The sequence below is a fragment of the Erpetoichthys calabaricus genome, chromosome 10 (assembly GCF_900747795.2).
Source record: "Erpetoichthys calabaricus chromosome 10, fErpCal1.3, whole genome shotgun sequence".
Lineage (NCBI taxonomy): Eukaryota > Metazoa > Chordata > Cladistia > Polypteriformes > Polypteridae > Erpetoichthys > Erpetoichthys calabaricus.
This window is the reverse complement of record NC_041403.2, coordinates 160,458,043-160,469,490: the sequence shown is the minus strand read 5'-3', so window position 1 is coordinate 160,469,490 and position 11,448 is coordinate 160,458,043. Positions and strand designations below refer to the sequence as shown.

Below are 11,448 nucleotides of genomic sequence, written 5' to 3'. Positions count from 1 at the left end.
CCCTAGTTGGTTGGACACTTCGCGAAACTGTAACATAGAAAAAAATGGATCGAGAACGTGGACCGATGCTCGTCTTTAAAGAGTAATGGACGGCATGACTGATTAGACACCGTGTCCTTCACGTGGTGTGACAGAAAAGGCACAGTCGCGTTTAATAATGGCGATTCCGAATTCAAGCATTTACAGAAGGCGATCTACGTGATCGCGCGCGTGAGAGTGAGTGATCGACCCGCTCTCCGGTTAGTGGACGTCCCAGGTGCGCGTCCCCGACGTCCCCCCCCTCCCAAACCCCCTCCGGTCAGACCAACCTCCGTCGCCGCCGCCGTCTCCGTCGCCGTCGCCGCAGACAGACTTGCTCGCTAGCTCTGTCCGCGCCTCTATGCAAATAGCATGTGCGACTGGCGGGCGAGCGGGCGGGGCATCTCTGTTCCTTGAGAGAAGAAGAGCAGCGAAGCTGCGACAACGACCGAGAAAGGAGCACCCCAGGTAAGGACCAAGGGCGCGGGGCAGAGGACACTTGGGGGTCGAGACCAGATTACACCGCAAGAAGTCGTGAAAGTGAAGGGGGGAGCGCCCGTGTCGCTAAGAATCCCCGCGGCTGAAAGGCAATGCGCCAGCGGAGAGAGCGCAGCCTGCTCACCGCACCCGGGCAATGCGGTTTAGTGTGCCCCGTTTAGTGACTGTAGGGGCTGACGAGAAGTGCAACTTCTTCAGGTTGTAGTGGATGTCAGATCGTCCAATATGTGCAACACCCTACACCCCCTGCGCTTTTTTTTGACACTTCTACCCTTTATACAGCAAAAACCAGTTGGTAGAAATTTCGGGCACTTGGCACGACGTTTTTCTTATGTCATCACGCGCATTTTATTCAAAATCGCCTTCCCAAAGTGGTTGCCGACCATCGCAACCTTGCAGATTTTCGCCGCCTAAAGTAAAGCGCAGCAAAACTGCGAAGAGTGCGGCTGAAGGGGGGCGAGCAGGCATTGTGCCGCAGCCCTGGACACCTTGTCGGGCGGCATTTCTAATCGTGTACGGGAATGAAGCTGTCAAGAATGACAAAGCCTGCCTTTGGCGCTCTCACATATCATTCCTACTTTTACCCCTGCAACATTTTGCTTCCTTGACCGTGGACTTGAGCTGTTAACTGCGGCGAATAAATGCAGAAGCCTTTGAAAATGGCTATCGCTTAATACCACTTTAATCCGGTTTGAATTTGTCAAGAGATGTCATCAATGCTGCATTCACCTGCTCAGGTAGGTGGGATGGTTTGTGATCCAGGGACTAGGGGGCGATTTTTTATTTACACAGATCGGCTGAAAAGGGAGGTGAGCAGGTAGCTGGTATTCGGTAATCCTATTATGTGATCGGAGACTTCTGCTTTCTAGTTTAAAAAAAGATCAAGCGGGATTCATTTCAGCCCCCCCCCAATCATACCAAACTTTGCTAAGGATCATTTAGGATTTATCATACGCAGGGAGACTTTGTCCTTGTGAGTGCAGGCTGTGCATTATTTGTCTTAATGTGGGGAAACCAAACTCTCCTCCCATTTTTAAGCTGAGGCTGCTCCACTTATTTATGAAAATGAACAACTTCAGTTTTGCTTTTCTTTAGAAGACAGTTTTTTAGCACGTGGAAGTGAATAATTTTGGATTTTTTCTTTTTCAAAAAAGCCTCATTCAACAAACACCTTAGAAATGACCACTGTTCCATACTTACTTCTGCCAGAAAATCAATGTCTTCTGTTAATCAGAACTCTTAAACGATGGCCTCTTTTCATTGCATAAAAAATGAGATAGCATAGTTTTCAAGAAAGTGATGGTGCTCTGTTTGTTATTTATACCTACCGACTAAAGCCGACATCACACTGTATGTCTTTTAGTTGTTGGCTACATCAGATTTGCTGACTCTTTAGTCCTGGGGTATGTCAGACTGTTAACTTGTTAGATATGTCAGACTTACCGACTGTTAACTCGTAAGGTGTGTCAGATTTACTGACTGTTTAGTTCTGGGGTATGTCAGACTTGACATTGAATTTGACGGTTTACTTGATGAGTATGTCAAACTTACCGACTATTTTGTCGTTGGCTATGTCAGATATGCCGACTGTTTAGTCATGGGGTACGTCAGACTTGCCAACTGTTAACTCGTTTGTTATGTCAGACTTGCCAACTGTTAACTCGTTATGTATGTCATATTTGCTGATGATTTAGTCCTGGGGTATGTCAAACTTGCTGACGGTTTACTTGTTGAGTATGTCAATCTTACCGACTATTTTGTCGTTGCCTATGTTAGACATGCCGACTGTTAACTCATTAGTTATGTCAGACTTGCCGACTGTTTAGTCGTTGGGTATGTCAGACTTGCCGACTGTTAACTCGTTATGTATGTCATATTTGCTGATGATTTAGTCCTGGGGTATGTCAAACTTGCTGACAGTTTACTTGATGAGTATGTCAAACTTACCGACTATTTTGTCGTTGGCTATGTCAGATATGCCGACTGTTTTGTTGTGGGGTACATCAGTCTTGCCAACTGCTTTGTTGTGGCTATGACAGACTTGCTGACTGTTTAGTCATGGGGTACGTCAGACTTGCCAACTATTAACTCGTTTGTTATGTCAGACTTGCCAACTGTTAACTCGTTATGTATGTCATATTTGCTGATGATTTAGTCCTGGGGTATGTCAAACTTGCTGACGGTTTACTTGTTGAGTATGTCAAACTTACTGACTATTTTGTCGTTGCCTATGTCAGACTTGCCAACTGTTAATTTGTTAGTTAATGTCAGACTTGCCGACTGTTTAGTTGTGGGGTATGTCGGACTTGCTGACTGTTAACTTGTTATGTATGTCAGATTTGCGGATGATTTAGTTGTGGGGTATGTCAGACTTGCTGACGGTTTACTTGTTGCGTATGTCAAACTTACTGACTATTTTGTCGTTGCCTAAGTCAGACATGCCGACTGTTTTGTTGGTGGGGTACATCAGTCTTGCCAACTGCTTTGTTGTGGCTATGTCAGACTGAATGTTTACTCGTTGGGTATGACAGACTTATCGACTGTTTTATCATGGGTTCTGTCAGACTTACTGACTGTTTAGTCATGGGTTCTGTCAGACTTACTGACTGTTTAGTCATGGGGTATGTCAGACTAGATGACTTCCCTTCTTGGGAGTTTTTTGCTGACCGCCTCCAGCTTCCTAAGATTATCTAAATGAATGTTAAGGCTGAAAATCACTGGAAGAGTCTCATAATGTGAGATAACATTATATAATATGTATATATATAAAATATATTGATTTGATTTAAATTTCTCTTTTGTTCAATCACTGCATTTTGTTGATTGATGAAAATAAACGATTAACACTTCCATTTCTGAAAGCATTCTTTGTTTACAGCATTTTTCTCCGGAGAGACACAGTACTGAAGGAGTCCAGTCTTCATCTCCGGTCACTGGATAGCGTCCATGTCTCGCAACCATATAGCAATACAGGGAGCAATAGGACTCTAAAGACTTGGACCTTTGTCCTTTTGCATAGATATCGGGAGCGCCACACACACCTTTCCAACGACCTCATGACCCCCCATGCTCTCCTATGAAGGTTTCACAGACTGATGCTAATAATCCTGAGGCGCTTAGTTTATGGATACGAATAGAATTGTAACCACGGGAGGCAGGTCTTTAATTCAAACGCCCGTTTGTGTCTGAGCATGTTCCATTTACGTTCATGAGAGCATTTTCCGGTGGTGACATACTGAATAATATTTTAGTAGATATGTGTGGGTTTTGCACAATGTGAGCATACAAGTGGATGACTTGACTTGTGCATTATGTGATGGGAGTAACGTGAGATTTGTTTTTCTCATGGGTTTTTATTGGTAATGCTTATTGTTGTCCAGCATTGATCACCATAAACCCTTAGTCTATCAAAAATGTTATTTCCGTTCTCCATGATGTTTTCATGCAGCACGACTTCTTGGTCCAGGCTTTGGTCTTGTCGCGTCTCGGACTACTGTGACTCATTTCTGGCAGGAGGACCCGCATGTGCTATCAAGCCACTACAGATAATCTGCAATGCAGTGGCCCGCCATTTATTTAACCAGCCCAGACGGGCACACGTCACTCCTCTCTTCAGGTCGCTACATTGGCTCCCTGTAACAGCACGCGTTAACTTCAAATTCCTGATGCTTGCCTAGAGAGTAGCCAGTGGGTCAGCCCCTGCGTACATGGAGACCCTGGTGAGGTGCTGTGCTCCTGCTCGCCCACTCGGGTCTGCCAGGGAAGAGCGCCTGGTGGTGCCACCTCTGTGTGGTATCAAGTCTCAATCCAGACTCTTCTCCTGCGTAGTTCCTAGTTGGTGGAACAAGCTGCCCACCTCCTTCTCTCATGACACCCTCATTGTGTTTAAGAAGCAACAAAAGACCCCTCTGTTCTGTGAATATCTGTCTAAATGATTGATGATTGCTTGGTGATCTTTCATACTGTTGATTGATTTGTTGTTGCCTTGAGTTTAATTGCTTTATTGATTGTTAATCTTTCCATTTGTCCATTTTACATTTATATGGAAATGTATGTTTTTTACATGTTTTGAGGAATGGGCTCATCATTTTGCTAATGACGGCTCACACAATGACAAAGCACTCCTATTGTTAATCTATGTTTGTGAAATTTATTAGTTATTACATCTTGTCACTTGTGGCAATCAACTTTAGTTACCTGTCCTACTACACTTGTTGAACAAACAGGCCCAGGCCTAATGTTATTCGATTTATGTTTACCTGTTCTGTAAGTCGCTTTGGATAAAAGTGTCTTCCAAGCAAATAAAGTTAAATGTAATGACATCCATTTTTTTATTTTCTGGACCATCATTTATTAACTCCTTGTAGTAAGGAACATAAACAGATCATTTTCAGGTGGCGTATTCCTATAATCCCTTCTCCTCACTTTGGGTACTTTCACAGTGCCTCATTTCCAATCAAACGAACGAACAAACGAACGAATGAACGAACGTTCGTTGTGCAAAACACATGTTCGTTTGTTCGTTCATTCATTTTCCAACGCTTACCCAAAACCGGGTTTTGGAGGTGTTAGCAGTGAGGCCCATGCGTCCCTTTCCCCAGCCACACTTGCCAACTCATAGTGTGGGGTGGGATCCCAAGGCCTTCCATCATTTGAAATCAAATTTTAAAAACTTCGTTCAGGGTCCGTCTTATCCACCATATGCAAGACCTCTGACCTTTCTTAGAAAACCCTCCATGATTTCGGGTTAGGGGAGTACAATTCAACTTCTGAAGCAAGGGGCTCCAACACGTCACTCGTGAGCTACCAGTAGCTCGCCACCCCTTTCCAAGTAGCTCGCTAAAGGGTTCATGAATCCTACATAAATTTGAAAACTTGATTAGTCAAATTAAGGGTGGGCGATCTTTCCAAAAAATCCTGGTGGTGGCTCTGAGGCTAGGGATCAGAAGGTTGCTGGTTCAAATCCCATAAATGCCAAAAGGGACTCTACTCTGTTGGGCCCTTGAGCAAGGCCTTTAACCTGCAATTGCTGAGGACTTTGAGTAGTGAGAAAAGAACTATATAAATGCAAAGAATTATTATTATTATTAAAAGAATTATTATTATCACAATCCTTTTAACACAAAATCACGATCCACAATCTGAATTGCAATCTATCTTTTCAATGTGGTGTACACTTAAGAGAATATCCGGACTCAAACTCATCAAGACCTAAGTAACACTTTATTTTAAATATCAAACAAAGCTGAATTCAATTGTTCTCTTGTTTGCTAGCTAAGCGGAGTTAAGGACCACGCCCCGAAGCTGGCGAATGAGTGAGGAAGGCCCCCCTCAGGGCCCATTGCGTGGATCTCAGATTTGCTCAAATAAATCGATACTGCAAGCGAACTATGATACATAGTGAAATGAGAGAAGTCGCAAAATCAACCGGAATTTTCAAGCAAACTATAGAAAAAAACCCGATCTAAATCTGTTAAGTATTTCTCTCGTGAAAAGCGGACAGACATACAGACAGACAGACATTGGATTTTATATATTTATATATTAGTAAACCTTCAAAATAATGTGCAGTTAAAGTCTCAACAGCATTCTCAGCATTTCTGGAGCTTAGTAGAGTGAGATAACTATAAGAATCTGAAAATGTCTGCTTTGTTTGGGTCTCCATACCTCTGATTTCTTGACATTCATGTCAGATTCACAAAGTTCAGAACAAGACTGACAGACGAAAATTGAAATGACGCCATAAGAGTGAACCTCAGTGGCTCCACTTCACCAGACACCTCAGTGCCAGTCATCTGAGTAACTAAAAAACACATCACACATGCAACTGGACCTGTGAATAAAGGGACACAGTGACATGGAACAAAATGACAAATGAAGAAGTCATATCTGTGGATTTGGAATTGCATTGTTTTGTTTTGACAGCATTCATGTTTTAATACAATAGTGTGAGATGCATACAGATAGATAGATAGATAGATAGATAGATAGATAGATAGATAGATAGATAGATAGATAGATAGATAGATAGATAGATAGATAGATAGATAGATAGATAGATACTTTATTAATCCCAAGGGGAAATTCACAATACAGACATACAAAATGCACTTGCAGGTGAACTCAATATTTTTTGTGATGTTTTAATGCAAAATGTGAGTTGTGGACACCAACATTTTATAAATGTCCAGGCAAAACAAGCTTATTCAGTTTGTTTGGGTTGAAATAAGCTGAGAATAAACATCAGAAAACATGAGTACTGTAGCCGCCGGAGTGTAAGGCAAGTTCAAGCACGGGTAAAACAAATTGCCGAAAGAAATCTCTCAGGGCAAAAGTTCGTTTTAAAAATATTTAGTGAAAATTCAAAGCAAATAATCCACACAAGAGTAAAGGAAAAAGTTGTTTCACATGTAGAATAAAATGAAAAAAAATAAGGAAAAATGTATCTTCTCTAAACTTAGCTTTTCTTGTAAAACATTAGTTGTTTCTAAACTTAAAGATTCTTTACTTCTTCTTCTGTACGCTTTAAACATACGGCGCAGAACTTTCACGCAAAACACGCACACACGGTACGTTCGGCCCGGTTTAAAACCGTGTGCCCTCTACACCTTACACATGGCAAGGCTGATCTCTAACTGAGAATAATGTTTAGTCAGAGAAGTTAGAAACAGCTAGAATATACCAATTCAATTCAACTTATGGGGGTTATAGGAACCTCCCATTGACTATCCATCCATTTTCCAACCCGCTGAATCCGAACACAGGGTCACGGGGGTCTGCTGGAGCCAATCCCAGACAACAAGGCAGGAAACAATCCTGGGCAGGGTGCCAACCCTCCGCAGGACACACACCCACACACCAAGCACACACTAGGGCCAATTTTAGAATCGCCAATCCACCTAACCAGCATGTCTTTGGACTGTGGGAAGAAACCGGAGCGCCTGGAGGAAACCCACGCAGACACGGGGAGAACATGCAAACTCCATGCAAGGAGGACCCGGGAAGCGAACCCAGGTCCCCAGGTCTCTCAACTGCGAGGCAGCAGCACTACCCATTGCGCCACCATTGACTATCATTTAGTAAAACATTTATGAATCTTATGTAACTAGGAAATGGCTCTTACAAGTAGCTCTCGGCCATTTTCATTTTGTAAAAGTAGCTCTCAGGGGGGAAAAAAGGTTGGAGACCCCAGACTTAATGGAATAGCGTAACGGCAGTATTTTGTACCGCGCCGGCACACATCATGCAAATGTTGCCACTCCACCTGGATTAATCGAGTTAACAATATTTTAGTGAAAAATGCACGCATGTTGCACATTTTGAGGCAGGCCTGCAGTTTAAATGCTTGTGTACGTCTTTACGTTTGCGAGAGCATTTTATTTAACAAGTAGCCATGGGACCTGTCAAAGGCATGCAATAGAATCGTGAAAAAATATTTTCTATCTCTTGTTCTACATGTGCCTTCGGCGCCTCTCCTCTGAATTCACGTGTGTGTGAACGTCTGTTAGCCGGCGCTCCCTCTCGTGAATGTGTTCCTGTAAAGCCTGATTCTGAGACTCTGTCAATATTTTCGAGACACCTTTAATAATAATAATAATTCTTTACATGTATGTGGTGCTTTTCTCACTTACTCAAAGCACATTTCATACTGAGTGGGGAGCCACTTGAACCACCACTGATGTGTGGCATACACCTGGATGGTGTGACGGCAGCCATTTTTGCACCAGTGCACTCACCACACATTAACTAATAGAGAGCCAATTAGAGACAAGGGATTATTAGGGGGCCGCAATGACAAGGTCGCGGTGGGCAGTTTAGCCAGGACATTGGGATACACCTTACTCTTTTACGATGGACGCTCAGGGTTCTTTAGTGACAACAGATAGTCAGGACCTTAGTTTTACATCTTATCCGAAGGACACGGCCATTTTTACAGCCCAGTGTCCACATCACTGCACTGAGGAACTGGGATACTCATTCAGACCCACAGGGTAAGCCTCGCCAACACCTCCTCCAGCAGCAACCCAAGCTTTTCCCAGATGGTCTCCCATTCAAGTACTAGCTGGGCCTGAACAGGCTTAGCTTCAGATGGATGATCTCTTCTGAATGCATGTGGTATGTCTGTTTTGGTTTTATGCTTGCCATCCTTGAAGGTGAGTTTCTCAGTGTACAGAAGCTCTAGAGAGTAAGAGAAATATGTAAGTAATATATAAATAATTAAACAAACCGCAGCACCCTACACACACATAAGAACTTCTGGCTTAGACACTGGAGAAATGCTGCAATCCATATCAGGGCTATAGGTGGCAGTAAGATGGTCTGACCTGTCCATAAGCTCATTTGAAGGTGTTAACACTTGAAGAAATCGGATCCTGCTGGTTGTGTCCGGAAAAGGAACATGCCGTTATACATTAGTCCAGAATTATTCATTGTTCCATTTTGTTGCGTTTTGTTTAGTTTTATCGTACCGCCAAACTGACCAATCACAGCAAAGCCAAACTGACCAATCAGATTGCTCAGAGGGACTGGACAGAAAGACCTTAGTGTTTTATTATATAGTAGCTATTTTCATAAAAATGATTGTGCGCATGTAAGTGGATGATTTAAATAGTGGATCATGCAACATGAGTAATGCAAGATTTTCTCATGGACATTTTGATAACGTTTGCTGTGGTCTAGCATTGGTTACTGCCCACCATCATTAATGTGTAGCACTTGTTTGCTCTGTTCTCCATGAAAAGATGAAACAAACGGGGTACATAACATTAGAAAACAATTCATTTTTGGGTGGAGTATTCCAAATCCACTAAGAGTGAGAGTAATGCAGACGGCGGCAAGTGATAGACGAGGATGTTTTTTAATGAATATGTTTTATCCTTTGGTGAGGATGGAGGGACATTGGGAAGCTCCGTTAGCACAGAGACAATACTTGGTCTTCTCGGTGGGACAAGTCTTCTCCACCAAGGCAAGTTGGTGCTTTCTATTGGTGGAGGTGCTTTCAGAAAATCAAGGCGAGCAGCACTACTATCGAACGGGCAGGATTGTCTTGCTTTTCTTGCTGGGGAGAATCATGAAGAGATGCTGGTCTGAGTTTGTGGAAGGAAGGTGGAGGTAGTTTGGTCATTTTAATTTTCACAACACCTCTCTGCAAAACATACGTGTGAGTTGTTGCCACATCTATTGAGTAAAACATTGCAGTTGCATTGCCAGCTTTGATTAGAACATTGACTTATCTCTCTGTGTGTGTGTGTGTGTGTGTGTGTGTGTGTGGGTGTGGGACCCAAATACTATAAGCTTTCTTTACTGGCATTTCACTATTGCGAAACTGTCTTGTTTTGCATGAGATCCTTGTGATCCCCTCTGGCAGAGTCATCTGCCAAAACACAGCAATACAGGTTTAAATATTACATACAGTATACTATGAGCCTCATAGCCACCCAGCACTCAAGAAAAGGGAGTTGACATGAGCTGCCTGTACTGGGACTACAACACGTCTGAAGTCACTCTGGCCAATTTAGAGTTCAGAGATGTAAAATAGTGACACGGAAGGAACATTATTGCCCCTTTAAGTTTGCATTCAGAGATCAGTATCGGGATATTGACCTTTTGACTCGACTTTAATTCTCTAGTCCAGAATGTGGGTGTTATGTTTGACCAGTCTTTAAATCTTGATGCTCATGTTTGGTCCTTATCTCGCTCTTGTTTTTATCACCTAAAGATTATATCAGACCTAAGAACAATAGTACCGAAGGCTCAAATGGAGACGTTAGTGCATATTTTTATTTTTTCACGTCTTGATTATTGTAATTCTTTATTTATATGTTTTAACAAGATGTCGCTGCTGAGTCTTCAATCTATTCAAAATGCTGCTGCTTGATTGTTAACCTGCTCCAGTAAGTGGTCTCACATTATTCCGATTTTGTCTTCTCTTTAGTGGCTCTGAGTCTAGGGGTCTGTGACAGAAATTGGGAGGTTGCCAGTTTGAATCCCGTAAATACCAGAAGTGACTCTACTCCACTGGTTCCTTAACCTGCAATTGCTTTGTCCTGGATATGAAGTCAATGTGCTTCCAGCTCTGCAAACAGGTCCTCAAATTTACAGGGAAAACCTGGGTGTTGGTGGCAGGATTGGCACTTCAGCCACCATAGAGTCACCGGCTGCACTCAGGTCTCAATCCATGTGGCTCGTCGTGTGGTGGGTACAACAACGTGGTATCAGCGCATGCTCCCAACCCCCTCTTTATTAACTTCCAGTGAAATTTATAATCTGTTTAAAAATTTTAGTAATCACCTATAGATCTGTGCATTGTCAAACACCATAATATATTTCAGATTTTTTACATTATACTACCAGTCGCCCACTTTGATCATCTAACCAGGGCCTTCTTATTGTTCCATGGACCCAGCTAAAGACTTGTGGGGATCAGGCTTTACATTCCATTGCACTGAAATGGTACTTTACATGCTGCTGATACACTTATTTAAAAAAACAGTTGAAGTTTTTATGTTAGCATATGGGTAGCTGTTTTTGGCTCTTCCACTTTACGGATCATTTGTTGAAATGTTAGTTTGATTTTATTCTTTTTATTGTTTGTAATTGTGTGTTTTCCTTGCTTTCTATGGTGTACAGTGCGCTGTGACTCTATCTGTGAAAGGCGCTTTATAAATCTTCTTCTTCTTTCGGCTGCTCCCGTTAGGGGTCACCATAGCGGATCATCTTCTTACATATCTTTCTGTCCTCTGCATCTTGTTGTGTTACACCCATCACCTGCATTTCCTCTCTCTCCACATCCATAAACCTTCTCTTATGCCTTCCTCTTTTCCTCTTCGCTGGCAGCTCTATCCTTAGCATCCTTCTCCTAATATACCCTTCATTTCTCCTCTGCACATGTCCAAACCAACGCAATCTCGCCTCTCTGACTTTGTCTCCCAA

At 42.7% G+C, this 11,448-nt stretch overlaps 1 protein-coding gene across 1 annotated transcript in view; it reads left to right on the top strand.

Moving 5' to 3' along the window:
• Nucleotides 1-317: 317 nt before the first annotated feature.
• LOC114659668 (uncharacterized) overlaps nt 318-11,448 on the top strand; it is a 119,614-nt gene continuing 108,483 nt past the window's right edge. The window contains exon 1 of the mRNA XM_028812269.2: nt 318-486. The gene's annotated coding sequence lies outside the window, so the exon portion shown is untranslated. The remainder of the gene's footprint in view (nt 487-11,448) is intronic.